Source organism: Pelophylax lessonae (genome assembly GCF_965119305.1).
Source record: "Pelophylax lessonae genome assembly, chromosome: 10".
In the NCBI taxonomy this organism is placed as follows: Eukaryota; Metazoa; Chordata; class Amphibia; order Anura; family Ranidae; genus Pelophylax; species Pelophylax lessonae.
In genome coordinates, this window is record NC_138777.1 from 20809964 (window position 1) to 20827320 (window position 17357).

Below are 17357 nucleotides of genomic sequence, written 5' to 3' on the forward strand. Positions count from 1 at the left end.
CCCACTGTGCTCCCTCCCCTCTCCTGCCAGCTGCTGCAGGGAATGTGTCACAATAGAGAACCAGGAAGGGGTCGGTAAATATGTAATTTACCAGCTCCTTCCTTTTCTGAATGGACAGAGTCATAGTCAGTGACATTGTAAAAAAATAAAATAAAATGATAAAAAATGATACAATAAATACCAAAAAATAAAAACTACTGACACCAGTGGGTGAACTTCCAGGATCGCAAAGGTCACACTTGCGACCGGGCCCTGGCATTCCACCACCGTGGGGGGGGGGGGGGGGCCCAAGATGTCAGGAAGGGGGCCCACTGCAGAACTTGTGAAAGGGTTCCACTGCGGGACCATAATAAAGGGTCCCACAATGAGAGTAAAGGGCCCCAGGATCAGTGGGAAGAGCCCCAGACTTGAAGGGAAGGGCCCCGGTAATGGGTCCGGGGGGGGGGCATCATGGTTTCTTGCACCAGGGGCCCTGAAGGTTCTAGTTAGAGGGATATTTGTGATCATTCATATAAGTGCCCATTGTCTTTAGAACGCAATGTGCCCCAACATGGCAGCATTGTTGGGGTGTGTTGTGGTGCCATTGAAAATGAATTGAAACTGCAATGCGTGCATGGCCAAGCTGAAAGAGCATGTTTATGAGCCAGCTGGCCAAAAGACAAAGACTGCAGAGGGTTAATTATTAGGTGACAATCCCGTGTCTGTTATCAAAGCCCAACACCCACAAACCAACAGATTGTAGGGGTAATTGGCATCATTCCTACCGGGACAATTGCTATTGTCTCTCCCCCAACAAGAAGGCATCTATCAGTGGAGGTGGATGATAACTCCTTTTCATAGAATAAGAAAGCACGCCCTGTCTAGTGCAGACGGAAAGCCTAAAACTGCCCATAGATGATTGGATTTTCTCTTTCCACCATGGGTGGAAGGAAAGAAAAATCACTTGATTCCCCCATCAACACTAAGGAAATGCCTCCCGCTATTGTGTTTTGCTGGTAGGGGGTGCAGGGAGCCTTCCCGGCCGGTGTTCTATCAGATTACCACTACCCGATCGTTTAATGGAAGTGACATTCCGACCAAAAAATACTTACTACGTGTGGATTGAAATGTGAAGTTGCATGCGCAGCTCAGCATACAGTGCCGGGCCAGTCCCTGAGTGCCGGGATGATGATATGGATCTAATCTTGGCAGGGACCGGCCAAGATTCGATCCATGTATGGGCAGGCTGGTTGTACCCAATTTGATCCGCCGATCAACTTGGGTACAACCAGCCTGTCTGGTTTTTTACTTGCGACTGTTGCCAGCGGCTACAGCGGCTAGCAGTAATCTTTGCTCTGCCAGTGTTCTACCAGATTACCGCTACCCGTCAGGTCGTGTAATGGAAGTGACGTTCCGACCAAAAAATACTTACTGCGCATTGCGCCATGGGTTCCAAACACTTCATGATCTGACGGGTAACGGTAATCTGATAGAACACTGGCAACGGGCATCTTACTACACCCAACTACCTCTTGAATTTTGGAGTCATTTTAGCAATAAAGTGAGCGTAACCCGATATACAAACCCGATTCCAAAAAAGTTGGGACACTGTACAAATTGTGAATAAAAACAGAATGCAATGATGTGGAAGTTTAAAATTTCAATATTTTATTCAGAATACAACATAGATGACATATGAAATGTTTAAATTGAGAAAATGTATAATTTTAAGGGAAAAAATAAATTGATTTTAAATTTCATGGCATCAACACATCTCAAAAAACTTGGGACAAGGCCATGTTTACCACTGTGTGGCGTCCCTTCTTCTTTTTATCACAGTCTGCAAACGTCTGGGGACTGAGGAGAGAAGTTGCTGAAGTTTAGGAATAGGAATGTTGTCCCATTCTTGTCTAATACAGGCTTCTAGTTACTCAACTGTCTTAGGTCTTCTTTGTCGCATCTTCCTCTTTATGATGCGCCAAATGTTTTCTATGGGTGAAAGGTCTGGACTGCAGGCTGGCCATTTCAGTACCCAGATCCTTCTTCTACGCAGCCATGATGTTGTAATTGATGCAGTATGTGGTCTGGCATTGTCATGTTGGAAAATGCAAGGTCTTCCCTGAAAGAGACGACGTCTGGATGGGAGCATATGTTGTTCTAAAACTTGGATATACCTTTCAGTATTGATGGTGCCTTTCCAGATGTGTAAGCTGCCCATGCCACACGCACTCATGCAACCCCATACCATCAGAGATGCAGGCTTCTGAACTGAGCGCTGAGAACAACTTGGGTTGTCCTTGTCCTCTTTAGTCCGGATGACATTGCGTCCCAGTTTTCCAAAAAGAACTTCACATTTTGACTTGTCTGACCACAGAACAGTTTTCCACTTTGCCACAGTCCATTTTAAATGAGCCTTCGCCCAGAGAAAACGCCTGCGCTTCTGGATCATGTTTAGATATGGCTTCTTTTCTGGCCTATAGAGTTTTAGCCGGCAACGGTGAATGGCACGGTGGATTGTGTTCACCGACAATGTTTTCTGGAAGTATTCCTGAGCCCATGTTGTGATTTCCATTACAGTAGCATTCTTGTATGTGATGCAGTGCCGTCTAAGGGCCCGAAGATCACCGCCATCCAGTATGGTTTTCCGGCCTTGACCCTTACACACAGAGATTGTTCCAGATTCTCTGAATCTTTGGATGATATTATGCACTGTAGATGATGATAACTTCAAACTCTTTGCAATTTTGCTCTGAGAAACTCCTTTCTGATATTGCTCCACTTTTTCTCGCCGCAGCATTGGGGGAATTGGTGATCCTCTGCCCATCTTGGCTTCTGAGAGACACTGCCACTCTGAGAGGCTCTTTTTATACCCAATCATGTTGCCAATTGACCTAATAAACTGCAAATTGGTCCTCCAGCTGTTCCTTATATGTACATTTAACTTTTCCAGCCCCTTATTGTTACCTGTCCCAACTTTTTTGGAATGTGTAGCTCTCATGAAATCCAAAATGAGCCAATATTTGGCATGACATTTCAAAATGTCTCACTTTCAACATTTGATATGTTATCTATATTATATTGTGAATAAAATATAAGTTCACACTTTGCACTTTATTTATATTTCCATATTACATTTTTTGTATGGTCACACCTGAGCACATTTGACACTTTAGAATTGCAGGGAATTGTGATGAGAATTTTAAACTTTAGGCAGAAGTAGTGCAGCTGAATGGGAGAATTATTCCAACTCTGCTACTTTGGCCTTACGTTTGAAATTCCCTTTTCAATTTCCTGTAATTTTCTATTTGTTGAGTAGACCGTATAATCTGAAGATAAGTAGGCGGAGATTAATTATGTGGAGTGGGTGGAGCTTCAGGGAAGTGGGTGTGGTAAGTAATTGATCGCTGTGCTGCAAAGTGTCTCTGGAAATGTTTTTCAAATGTTGGCAACTATGCTCTTGTATGTATGTATGTATGCCCAGCTGAATGTAAACCACATTTCCCAGTATAAAAGATCAAGGGCCACTATAACTCTCAGTCCTTGAATCGACTCAAGGACTGAGAGTTATAGTCCTCCTTTTACCACCGATATATCTCCTTTTCTTTCTTATTTTTGTACTTCTCCTGTGGATCACAGGAGTGCAGTTTGTTCTGCACTCCTGTGAACTGTTTTCAGCAGACAGCGGGCTGAAGTCCACTGTCTGCTGACATCACAGATCTGGTCCAGGCTCAGGCAAGATCGCGACAATAAAGTCGGGATCCGCTCACACGCCTGGACTGGCACCTCGCTCAGCCTCTCAGCGAGCCGCTAAGATCCTGAGCCGGGGGGGGGGGGGGGAGCAGACAGCAGATAGCGGTGACTGACAGTCAGCAGCACTTTGCTCAGGGAGCTGTGAGAACTGAGCGATCAGCGGTGTTTTTAATCGCTCGGTTCTAGAGTGGACAGGGGACCAATGCTGCAGTCACCTAGGTAAGTATGAATAAATTAAAAGAAAAAGAAAAAAATAGAGGGGAGGAATAAGGAGAAACCACTCCCATTAGACGCACTCAGCACAGAGGAACAAACAATGATTTCTTTAGAATAACAAAAGGTAGGAATCTGCAACAAAGTTTGTTACAATCCTTGTAATGTACAGAGATCACCCAGAGGGGAATGTTTTTCTCAACAAAAGTGGAGTTACGCTTTAAATCTATCCCATAGTTTGTAGACGCTATAACTTTTGTGCAAACTAAAATATCAATATACGCCTATTGGGTTTTTTTTTTTTACCAAAAATTATGTAGCTGAATACACCTAAATTGATGAAGACATTTGATTTTTTTACATATTTTTATTGGATGTGTTTTATAGCAGAAAGTAAAAAATATTATTTTTTTTTGTTTTTTTTCAAAACTGTCAATCTTTTTTTGTTTATAGCGCAAAAAAAAAACAAAAAAAAACCGCAGAGGTGATCAAATACCACCAAAAGAAAGCACTCTTTGTGGGGCAAAAAGGGACATACATTTTTTTTTTTTTTGTGTACAGCGTCGCACGATAGTCAGTTAAAGTAACGCAGTGCCGTATCGCAAAAAAATGGCCTGGTCATTAAGGGGGTAAAATCTTCTGGGGGGTAAAGTGGTTGAAGCTTCTGGGAGAGACGGGCAAATGCTCCGTGTGCAGGAGGCCTAAAAAGGTCCCATTGTGCCTTGCAGTAGACAGTATATATTACTTGTCTTTGGAAAAGGCCTAAATAGGGGTATTACCTTTATTACCAATCTTTGTCCCACTTTATCATGACAAAGGAAAATGATTGTGCCCTGTAAATCTTTACCAACAATAAGAAGAATGGCAGCACCTGGCTGACGGACTGCCCAGAATTATACAGACAGTCCACAATGCACCTCCATAAAATTGTCTATAAAAGACCGTGAAGAACAATGGAGGTCTGTAAAATGTATTGATTTTTGTCCTCATTTTAAAGGCGGCACAACTTGGCTGGCCATACATTGATCGTTTTTTTTTTTTGATCAGCCAGTGAACTGATTAACCACTCGCCGACCGCATAACTTCGATATACAGCGGCAAAGTGGCATGGCTGCACCGGATCACGTACTTAGTACATGATCCGACACTTCCAGGTCTGGGAAGCGCATGCACCGACGGCAGCTACCGTGGACTTAATGTCCGCCGGCACCCGCCAATTGTGCAGTGCAGGGCAGGATGACCACCTGTCTATGTAAACAAGGCAGACATGGGTGTCCGCAAGGGGAGGCAAGGGGGGGCACTTGCCCCCCTCCCCCTGGAAATTTCTTGGCCTCCTCTAAGAGAGGGGAATCTATGGGGACCCTGCTCTAAAGGGGGATCTATGGGGGGACCCTGGCCTGGCCTGCTCTAAAATGGGATTTTTTGGGACCCTGCTCTAAAGAGGATCTATGGGGGACCCTGGCCTGGCCTGCTCTAAAGCGGGATCTATGGGGACCCTGGCCTGGGGGTCATATTGGCTATATATATATATATTCTTTGCAGGGAGTGCCTGGAGTACCTAGTGGTGCAAGAAAACCTGGTAGCACGGGGAACATAGGTGAAATGGTAAGGCTAAAGAGGGATCTATGGGGACCTTGGCCTGCTCTAAAGGGGGATCTTTGGGGACCCTGCTCTAAAGGGCATCTATGGAGGACCCTAGCCTGGTCTGCTCTAAAGGGGGATCTATGGGGACCCTGGCCTTGGGGTTATATTGGCTCTATATATATATATATATACACACAATATATATATATATATATATATATATATATATATATATATATATATATATATATATATATATATATATTTATATATATTCTTTGCAGGGAGTGCCTGGAGTACCTGGTAGTGCAAGAAAACCTGGTAGCAAGGGGAACACAGGTGAAAAGGTAAGAGTAAAGAGGGATCTATGGGGACCTTAGCCTGCTCTAAAGGGGGATCTATGGGGACCCTGCTCTAAAGGGCATCTATGGAGGACCCTGACATGGCCTGCTCCAAAGGTGATCTATGGGGGCAAAAAGGGGCAGAGCAAGGGTGACTTAAAATTATGCCCCCCCTAAAAAAGTTCTGCGGATTCCCATGAAGGCAGGGGACACATATCACACCTATCCTCTACCTGTTCCCCAGCTGGGTGTTTTTGGTCCCCCACCTTCAGCTCCCGGACCAGACCTTTTTGCCGCCACTGGATGGGAGTGTTGTTTTGCTATTCCGGGCTCTCAAATTGACATTATGTATATTTTCTACACATTTCTATGCGCAGCTACTCCTGAAGAAGTGAGCAGTGGCTCACGAAACGTGTTGTGTTAGAAAGATGCTTCGATATCATCATGTAACATTATAATTGTAATCTACAACCATGTACTTTGTATATTATAATGTATTTATTACTGGCTTGTTTGGCATATGTATATGTACTTTATGTATGATGACTTTTTTCATTTGCAAATAAATTTGATATTACATTTACTCTACAAGTGGCCATCCGTGTTCACCTCATTCAGAGTCCCAGAGCAATATTTCCTTTCGTCTACATTTAAGTAAGGCAGGATCCTGAATGGATGATAATAAGACTGAGTACGCTCTCGATATCAACCCCTTGAGATCAGACACCTGCATAACCTCCTGTAGCAGCGAGGAGCTAGAGACAGTCAGATTTAGCGTTTGTTTTTGCTTCTGTATCGCAGGCCAGAGTTGGAGATATTGATTGGTGATCGACCGATATCAGTTTTTAATTGTCGATACCGATATTTTGGCCAATGCATATCGGTATCGGCCGATATTTTTGTACATTTAAAAAAAAATTTTTACATTTTTTTTTCTTGACAGGTACTCTTGTGGAGGGATCTGTGGGTTTAAAAGACCCCAAACCCCTTCTCTGCACTTAAAAGCATTCAAAGCGCCAAGTTTGGCTGTTTTGAATGCTGTCATTTTTTTTAATCTGGCGCCATTACCCGGAAGTGATGTCATGAAATCACTTCCGGGTTTTTACATGGAGACCCGATCAGAGCCGAATGAGGCTTTGATTGGGTCTTCGGCGGCAATGCAGGTAGGATGCCCAGGTCTCCTGGGGGGACGGGAGACCCGGGCAAGCCATGGAAGGCGGCGGGGGAGGGCGTCCCCTCCCGCTCCTTGTGAACACAGCCAAGCGGCTTCTCAGCCAATTTTTTTAATCTGGCACCAGTACCCGGAAGTGATGTCATGACATCACTTCCGGGTTTTTGCATGGAGACCCGATCAGAGCCGAATGCGGCTTTGATCGGGTCTTCGGCGGCTGTGCAGGCTGGTTGCCCGGGTCTCCTGGTGGGACAGGACACCCAGGCGAGTAGCGGAAGGCGGTGGGAGGGGGGGGTCCCCTCCCGCTCCTTGTAATGACAACCGAGCAGCATATCAGCTGCATCAGTTGTCATTACAAGACAGCCGATCGTCGGTTATGGATGCCGGTACAAGGGGGATGTCTCTAGCTGCAGGCATCACTCCGGTACAGCACTTTCCAGAAATATTGGCAATATCGGTAACCTCCGGGACCGATTACGATATATCAGGGAAAGTGCATATCGGCCCCCGATATAACAGCTTTGCCGATAATCGGTCAATCCCTAATAATAGAATTGTTTGTGTGTTCATTGAAATTCCGCACATAATTGATCATACCCCTTTATAGTGCCACTAGAGGATAATTAATTGAAAAACCAGATCCCCTGTTGTCTTCATAAAGAAAATTACTGTAGTTTACATAATTCAGGATAATTAGGATTATTCCACAATGGAGTAAACTCCATAGGTCCGGTAATGGACAGCGCCTCCCTGGTTGCATGCCAAACCTTCCTATGCAGATTCGCTTAGGAGAAGAGGGGAGAACCAGCCGTAAGCGTAGGATTAGGTTAAGATACTAGTTGGGTAATAGGATCATTAATGTCCCCAATCCCCCAACCCATGAACCGCAGCAATTGGGATGCCAAAAAATACATTTTTGAATGTGGAACCGCCAACCCCCTCCCCCCATCTTTGCCATGTTGTAAGGTATTCAAGCTAATATCAGCCTGCCTCTTCTTCCATGAGATCACGAAATTGAGAGTCAATTAGTTTAAACCATTTATTATAAATCCACATAGGTGAATTATGGAAGATATATAAGAGCTTTGGGGCCCAGATCATCTTTAGTAGATTTATTCTCCCCACTACTGACTATGGTAACTTGCACCAACCTTGACATTTAATCCATTGTCTGTCTAGTAAAGGAGTTAAATTAAGTGTCAGGTATTCCGACGGATTTGGGGATACCACCTCATCACCCCCAGGTATTGAAAAAGAACAATAGTAATCTGAGAGGCACCTATGGGGAGGGTGGTGGATCAAAGGGCTAAAGAACAGATTTAGACCAATTTATGGTAAATCCAGAAAATTCCCCAAATGTAGTGATGGTTCCCATTAGAGTTCGCAAGGAATCATTCGTGTCTCCCTAATATAACAATGTGTCATCCGCATAAAGAGATATCTTATCTTCCAAAGGACCTCTACAGCAGTGTTTCTCAACCTTTTTTCAGTCAAGGCACCCCTTAAAATTATGGACAGTCTTGAGGCACCCCATTCAAAAATGTAAAAAACTATTCTAATAGTATTACATAATCCAGCAACACCCACACGTAGGACGCCCAACGTTAGTGGTGATTTATTCTTTCAAAGTAAATACACTTTTGCACACTGGTACTGACTAGTAATCCTTTGTTTCTCTTCTCCTTTAATTCTCTCAGATAATGTTACCCCAGTGCTGAGGGAGAGGGGCACAAGAGGGTCAAACGAGGATGCTGTGGAGGCAACAGACATCCTCCTTATCAACTGATGGCATCATTGGTTGTTAGGATGCCAGTGTCTAGAAAGTCGTAATGGTGCATAGTGAAAACCTATGGCTTTGTTAGAGGGCAATTAGAGGGCAAGCTTCATCCACCTGCTGGTTTGTATAAACATTTTTTGATCAAATGTTAGGCATTTAGCCAAGGCACCCCTGAACAAACCTCAAGGCACCCCAGGGTGCCTGGGGTGCCTGGTTGAAAAAGACTGCTCTACAGAAGCCTACAATGGCAGGGTTCCTATGGATCAACATGGCCAAAGGTTCCACCGCCAGGGCGAATAAGAGTGGGGACAATGGACGAGTTCCTCTATGCAGGGAAAAAGAAGATGAGAGGGAATTGTTAATGCGGATCCTAGCAAAGGGAGCAGAGTAGAGAACCCTAACCCAAATGATAAAGTTGTCCCCCAAGCCAAAACAAGACAGAATCTCCCAGAGGAACGCTATCAAAAGCCGCGGCAGCATCTAAAGATAGAATGGCCTTACCCCCAGGATTATCCACTGGTATCCGTAAGTTTAGAAATCGTCATCTTATATTATCTGCCATTGATCGTGTTGGGATAAACCCAGATTGGTCTCTGTGAACCAGACAGCCAATTAACCCAGACAGCCTATTGGCAAGGACACAGGCAAGCAGCTTAACATCCGTATTTAATAAAGAAATAGGACGGTATGAGTCCGGCATGAGTCGTTTTTTTGTTTGTTTATAGTGCAAAAAAGGTAAAACTGCAGAGGTGATCGAATACCACCAAAAGAAAGCTCTATTTGTGGGAACATAAATTTTATTTGGGTACAGCGTCGCACGACCGCGCAATTGTCAGTTAAAGTAACGCAGTGCCGTATCGCAAAAAATGACCTGGTTATAAAGAGGGGTAAATCTTCCAGAGGGCATGTGGTAAAATAAAACTGAATAAATGAATCAACACATTCGATGTTGTTGGGGGAATTCTCCCTACTGTGCGGTTGTATTCTGACAGTGGTTCTTAGAATACGCTGATCAGTGCTGCAGCCAATTGGCTGCAGTGCTGATCGAACAAAAAGCACGTTCATGAGAATGTGATCATTAGATCGACTTCTCACGATTGGGATGCTGTCGAACTGTCCAAATCTGGATCCATCTATAGCCAGCGGTCTGAATTCTGGCCAGGACACTGGGGGTGATTTACTAAAGGCAAATCCACTGTCCACTACAGGTGCACTTGGAATCGAAGTCGCTGAAGATCTGAAATGAGGGGAAGCGCTGCTGATTTCTGTCATCCAATCATGTGCAAGCAAGCGTCTGTGGGATCAAATCCAGTGGTGGCCCATCCATTAGGTGCGCAGGGGCACCGCCCCCCCCCCCTCCATCCATTCTGCATCACTGTGGAGGAAAACAAATGTCCATTTTTACCAGTGGCGGCTGGTGCTCCATGGGTCCAGGCGTGCGACTGACGTAGCCCTAAGTTGGTTCGCGCAGGAGGGGCTGCCTGCTGCAGTATATCTGCAGCGGGCGGTCCGGAAGTGGTTATACAGTTCCCTTCACCTATGTAGTGCAAGGGCCTGCATGACTGCATACAAATTGAAAGTGTTTAGGTTTGACCTCATTTATGGTTTTGGTAAATCTAAAGGAAAATTGTTCAAGAAATTCGCATAATAGTATGGCCAGCCCAGGGCCGGCCCTACCATGGGTCCAACTGGGTCCATTGGACCCAGGCAGCACTTTGAGAGGGGCAGCAAATTGGTGCCCAAGATTTATTTTCCAGCAGTTTTGTGTGTCATCAGTTTTCAGCGCATTGCGGGCGGCATTTCCCCTTCTCATAGTGCCGCCCGCAGTGCAAACTGATGAGTATGTGGAGGCAAAGGGGGTGTGCGCAATGACGTCCCAAATTCAGACAAACTAAATAATCCTGGAGTTTGTGATTTGGAATTGAATATAATGGTATGTCATAATTGGGCATGTAGACAAGGTGCTGTTGCATATAAATCTGACTTACTGATTCATTTAATTTTAGTTTTAATTATCATGATATAAAATAAAATTGTGTGGGCCTTTTGTTGGGCTTGATTATTTTTTGGGGGGGCAGAATTTAATTTTTGAACCCAGGCAGCACAATATGTCTTGGGCCAGCCCTGGGCCAGCCTAAGGGTCCATTCACACTAGCACGACTTGTCAGGCAACTTGGTCGCCTGACAAGTCGCGGTCGGTCGCTCGCCATTGAATAGTACAGGACCCGTTCTAATAGGAGCGACACAAGTCCTGTACTACTTTGGGGGCGACCTGGAGGCGACTTGCATTGACTTCAATTATATGAAGTCCGTGCAAGTCGCGCCGAGGTCGCGGTGCACGATGTGCACCGCGACTTCACAGGTCGCCCCACAAAATCCTGTCGCGGCAGTGTGAATGGGCTGTAACAGTGCACAGAAACAGCAGGATAACAGTACAAAAGACAACAATAATATAACATTACAATACAGATGAAAGGCTCTACAAGAGTACAAAACACGAGGAACGTGATACCATGCAATGTACAACAGATTTACGGCAGTGCAATACACAGCAATAGTGTGATCACAGCACAATAAACAACAAAGGTCTACAAGAGTACAATACACAGCAAGGGTATAAAAACTATGTAGTATGCCACACGGGCTTACAATAGTACAATACACAACAGCTGCATGATAGCAGTATAATATACAGCAATGGAATAGTAGAAAGGAGTAAGAGGTACGGTACAGCAATGGTACAATGAACAAAATGATAAATGCAACACTTTTGTTTTTGCCGCCATTTTTCATGAGCTGAACTCAAAGATTGAAGACTTTTTCTATGTACACAAAAGGCCGATTTCTCTCAAATATTGTTCACAATCTGTCTTTCACACAGGCGGACCGTTCAGATCCGCCTGTCCGTTTTGTGGCGGATCTGAACAGTCCCCCCCATGCATCCCTCTGTCAAATCTGGACGGATGGAAACCCTATTTTCCATCCGTCCAGCGGATCGGATCGGATCCGTTCCCATCCGATTCCCCCATAGAGATGTATGGGGAACTGACAGCTGTGTCTCCGCACACAGCGCAGAGAACAGCTGTCATCCTCCTGCTCAGCGGGGGATCGGTGGATTGATCCTCCGCTGAGATAAACGGAGTCCGTCCGACGGACGGATAGTGTGAAAGGGGCCTTAAAGCGGAGTTCCGGCCACGGAAAAAAAATTTCAATAAAAATACCCCCGGGACAGTCAGGGTTAGTACATTCCACAATGGATAGCCTCTGAACTGTCCCGGGTTGCACTTACCTGCAAGAAGAAATACTTACCTTTAAAATTTCTTCTCCAGCGTTGCCATCTCGGATGTGGGCAGCTGAAGCCAGCGCGTCCTCTTCTGCGTCCTCTTCCGTGTCCTCTGCTCCCAGAATGCGCCCAGAATGCGCCTGCACCGGCCCCGCTCGTCACTGCGGCGCCGCATTCCTCCACAGCTTCTGGGCATGCCCAGATGCTGTTTAGCAGGGAATGCGGCGCCTGCACCGAAAGTGACGAGCGGGGCTGGTGCAGGCGCATTGATTCATGGGAGCGATGACATTCAGCTCCCAGGAATCATTGCAAACCGGAAGTGACGGCGCGGGCCGCGGCCGCAGAGGGAGGAAGTGGAAGAAAGGTGAGTATATTTTTCTACAATAACAAGGTAAGTAAAAAAAAAAAAATCGTAACTATCCATTTCTTTTTCAGGTGACAAATAGGAAGCGGATGGCCACAAAATTGATTATGTCGATTTTGTGGCCGGAACTCCGCTTTAATTTGTGTTAGTGACCACTTCTCCTTTGCGGAGATAGTCCATTCACCTCACAGGTGTGGCATATCAAGATGCTGATTAGACAGCATGATTATTGCACAGCTGTGCCTGAGGCTGGCCACAATAAAAGGCCACTCTACAATGTGCAGTTTTACTGTATTGGGGGGGGGGGGGGGTCCAAAAACCAGTCAGTATCTGGTGTGACCACCATTTGCCTCACGCAGTGCAACACATCTCCTTCACATAGAGTTGATCAGGTTGGTGATTGTGGCCCAATTCTGAAAAACAAAAAAACAAAAAAAAAAAAACAATATTTTTCACTTTCTCCTTTAAAACATTTCCAGAAAAAATTAAAAATCATTTTTTTTTCATCATTTTAGGCCAATTTGTTTTCTGCTACATATTTTTTGTAAAACAAAAATCCCAATAAGCGAATTTTGATTGGTTTGTGCAAAAGTTATCGTGTCTACAAACTACGGGAAATATTTATGTAAATTTTTTTTTCTTTTTTTACTAGTAATGGCGGCGATCTGCGATTTTTTTTTTTTTTTAGCAGGACTGCCACCTTGCAACGGACAGATCAGACCCCTAACTGACATTCTTGACACTTTTTGACACGGCTCCGATTGCCGCCTGGCATCCGCGATCGCTACCCGCTGAGAGAGAAGAACGGTCAGCTGTTGTAAACACATCAGACCGTTCTTCTCCCTGGAATGATCATAGAGCTCCTGTGATCCTTCTATATAGGATCACAGGTCTCTATGGACATTCCATAAGCCCCGCCCCCCATACAACTAGAATCACTCCCCTAGGCTCACATTTAACCCCTTGATCATCCAAAGTGTTAACCCCTTCCCTGCCAGTGTCATTATTACAGTAACAGTGCATATTGTTAGCACTGATGACTGTAGTAATGTCACTGGTCCCCCCAAAAGTGTCAAAAATGTCAGTTATGGGTCCAATCTATCCGCCGCAATGTCGCAGTCCCGTAAAAAAACGCAGATCGCCGCCACTACTAGTAAAAAAAAAAAAACAATAAAAATGACATAAATCTTTTCCTGTAGTTAGTAGATGTGATAACTTTTGTGTAAACCAATCAAAATACGCTTTTTTTTTTACCAAAAATATATAGCAGAAAACAAATTGGCCGAAAATGTTAAAAATTTTGATTTTTAATTTTTTTTTTTGGGAATGTTATATAGCAGAATGTGAAAAATATAGGTTTTTTTTTCAGAATTGTCGCTCTTTTTTTGTTTATAGCGCAAAAAATAAAAATCGCACAGGTGATTAAATACCACCAAAAGAAAGCTCTATTTGTGGGGAAAAAAAGGACATCAATATTCGACGCAGTAGTGGGCTTGAGCACGATATGGCCATATGGTGAGACCAAACCCCCATTTTTATTTATGGACTCTCTTCAGATTTGGTAGTAATTTCTTTTGCATTTGCGCGCTATTCTTTTTTAATATACATGTCTTTTGGTTCATAGCTGCAGCAGCTTTGGAAATACATGGGTATGCTCCCCCAAATTTTTTGCCTGTTTATTCGCTATTTTATTCCCTAGGGTCTCTGCTAAAAAAATGTGTATATACATATATATATATATATATATATATATATATATATATATATATAAATAAATAAATATATAAAGTGCTAGAAAAGGCCTGGTCTTCAAGTGGTTAAAGCCCGCCCTCTTTGCGTTACATGGGCGGCAAGAGGTTAAAAGCGATATTGCATATGGATAGCCTAGAAGCATTTAATCTAGAGCGCATGTGGACTACAAAGAAAAAAAAAATTGTTTTACAGTTTACCACGATGACCTCTAAATGCATTGGACAGACCATTAAATAAAAAAATAAAAAACTTAATAATATGGCGAAGCTGACAAACGTCTCCCTCCTGATGTGTAATGACAGATCAAACCACAGACTATATTTATGTTGGTGTTTGGCAAGTAACAATGGCTTAGACAGAAGAGAACACATGTCCCCCCCCCCTCCTCCTCCTCCTCTCCCCATTGACAAATGAGGGTCATATCTGAAAAGCTGCCAGACCTGCAGATTAAACTGTGTGGATTTTCCCCTGCCCTAATCTCAGGGTGGTGAATGCAGATAAGCTTTATTACCCCTGGGGCTTCCCAGCCATTGTCCTGGCCTTTTATGGTCTTCTCTTGTGGGCCCAGGTGTCTTGTCGTCGATAGCTCGCTCGCTGCGTTGCGGGGCTTTTTTGTATCCGGCCATTGTCCGCCGTGTTGAGACGCAAGCCTTGGAGGACACAAGAAATAATCATAAAAAAAAATAAATAAAAATCCTACGTACTTTCTCCTTTAACAGGAACCTTATATAAAACAGCCTGCGATAAAACCGTATGAGTCATATGAAGCAGCGCATAAATCTGGTATGAATTAGTCAGCGATCCGGGCGGCGGGGGTAACACAGCTCACCGGGGGTCACACAGGATGACGTTGGTTCAATTGTGTAGTTTAGAATGCCAAGATTGTCAGATTGATTTTTTTTCTTTTTTTTTTTTGTAAATTTCGTTTTATTCGGAAAAAAATATATTGTATTTAACAAGGATTTAAGAAAGATTTTTGTACCCTATAGATGAGTGTGGAAGTTTAGGTAGAATTTAGGACTATCGTTGCGGTTTGTGTTTTGAAAAAACAGAAATTCTCTATAAAAACATTAATATTGCAGATTTTTTTTTTTCAAATATTTTTATTAAAGTTTTTTTAAAAAAGTAGAACAAATACAAAAAATGCACAAGGGTTACAAGCATCGAAAATTACTGAAAGGATAATTTTGGTAAATAGAACTTGCTTTCATCAAAAATAGAACAAGTGTGCAGATTTCTTTCTAAGTGCGCTGAATTTGTTTTATTTTCAAAAGATTTTTATTTGTAATATAAAGGAACAGATACAAAACAAGCGTTTTGAACCATGCACAAAAAGCAAATATTTGATACATTGAGACCCCGTTCACACTGGGGCGACCTGTCAGGCGACCTGGTCGCCGTAGGTCGCCTGCCATAGGGAAGCTGCGGACCCGTTCTAATAGGAGCGACACAAGTCGCTCCGACTTAGAAAAAGGGTCCGGAGCTTCTTTGGGGCGACCCGGAGCGACCTGCATTGACTTCAATGTTATGAAGTCCGTGCCGGCGCTCCAAAGTCGCGGTGCGAGCAGCGCTCCGCGACCTATGAGGTCGCCCCGGCAAGTCGGATCGCCCCAGTGTGAACGGGGTCTGAACCATACTGACCAGTATATAAACAACTCTCGAAAACTTCAAAGTCTAAGTAAGCAAGTAATCCTCATAGGTTCCACAATGAGAAGGGCGCAGAGGAAAAGTTATGTGCCGTGAAATGGAGATCCGGAGAGACCTGCCCAATCCCAAGGATACCCCTACTGGGGGCTAAGACTGTCCCCTCAGGAGCGATCGGGTATCCCCGGCACTCCCACAACCCAGCTCTGGTAGACCAAGTTGAGGTATTAATGATTTACCCTTATGAAAGAGTGCAGTAAAGTTATAAATTTGGATCAAAAGGCTATTGAGTAATATGCAACCCTAAGAGTCGAGAAGGCTTCCAATACCGTGAAGGTAGGGAGCAACTAGCGTCTCAAAATCTTCGCAACAAGCATGGTATGCTTAAGAGAAAATGGTGTGGAGAAGAGCAAGAGAAGAGACAAAAGGTGGGAAAGGAATAGAAAGGAGAGTTAAAGAGGCTATTAAAAGAGAGAACAGAGGAAGGAGCAGACCATGATAAAGAGGGTGCGATACTAGCACAGAGGAATGAGGTCTTAGAGAGAGAAAGTGAGAGGAGGACGTTTTCCTGACAGGTCCCTAAGAACAAGGAGGATCAAACTAGTGCTGCAGAGCATGTAACGGAGTTTTAATGAACTCAGCCCATGGTTCCCACACCACCTCAAAAAGATGGTGAGTATCCAGGAGATTGCTAGCTAACAATTCTTGCGACATGATCCAGGAAATTTTTTGTTTAGTGCGCAATATGGAAACTGAAGGTCGCTTCCAAGCGCTGGCTATGGTCATTTTGGCTCCCAGAAGGATGAAGTGAATGAGATGTTTTTGATATTTGGATGCGCCCGGGGTAGGCATGTTAACCGCTTGCCGACCGCCGCACGACTATTTACTGCGGCAGTCAGCCCCTCACAGGCAAAGCGACGTAGGGCTACGTTGCTAGCCTGTGAGGCTCTAGGGAGCGAGCGCGCGCCACAGGAGGCGCGCTCCCGCATGGTCACAGACCCCCCCCCGCGCGTGTCCCCGGCGGACCCGATGTCCGCCGGGCACTCGCGATCTTCCGTTACACCGGAAGAAAGGCAGGTGGCTAATGTAAACAAAGCCTCTCCTCAACACCTTGCATGCGGATTCATTTTCATTTGCATTTCTGTTTTGGGACTTTATTCAGTATTTTGGACACTATTTTGCTTATATTGTATATGTTTTTTTTGTGGTTCTCCACTTGCCACATTATTATTCAAATTACTTTAGCGCTGCACTTTTTGTAAAGATAATGTAAACAAAGCCGCCTGTCATTCTTCCCTGTGTAAGAATGGAGATCACACGGTTCTACTATGTAGGACCGTTGATCTCTGTTCTTACACTAGTAGCCACAGCCAATCACAGTTAGAAACACGCCCCTAGGACACACTTAACCCCTCCCTCTCCAATAAAGTTAACTCCTTCACTGCCAGTGTCATTTTTACAGTGACAGTGCATATGTATAGCACTGATTACTGCAGTAA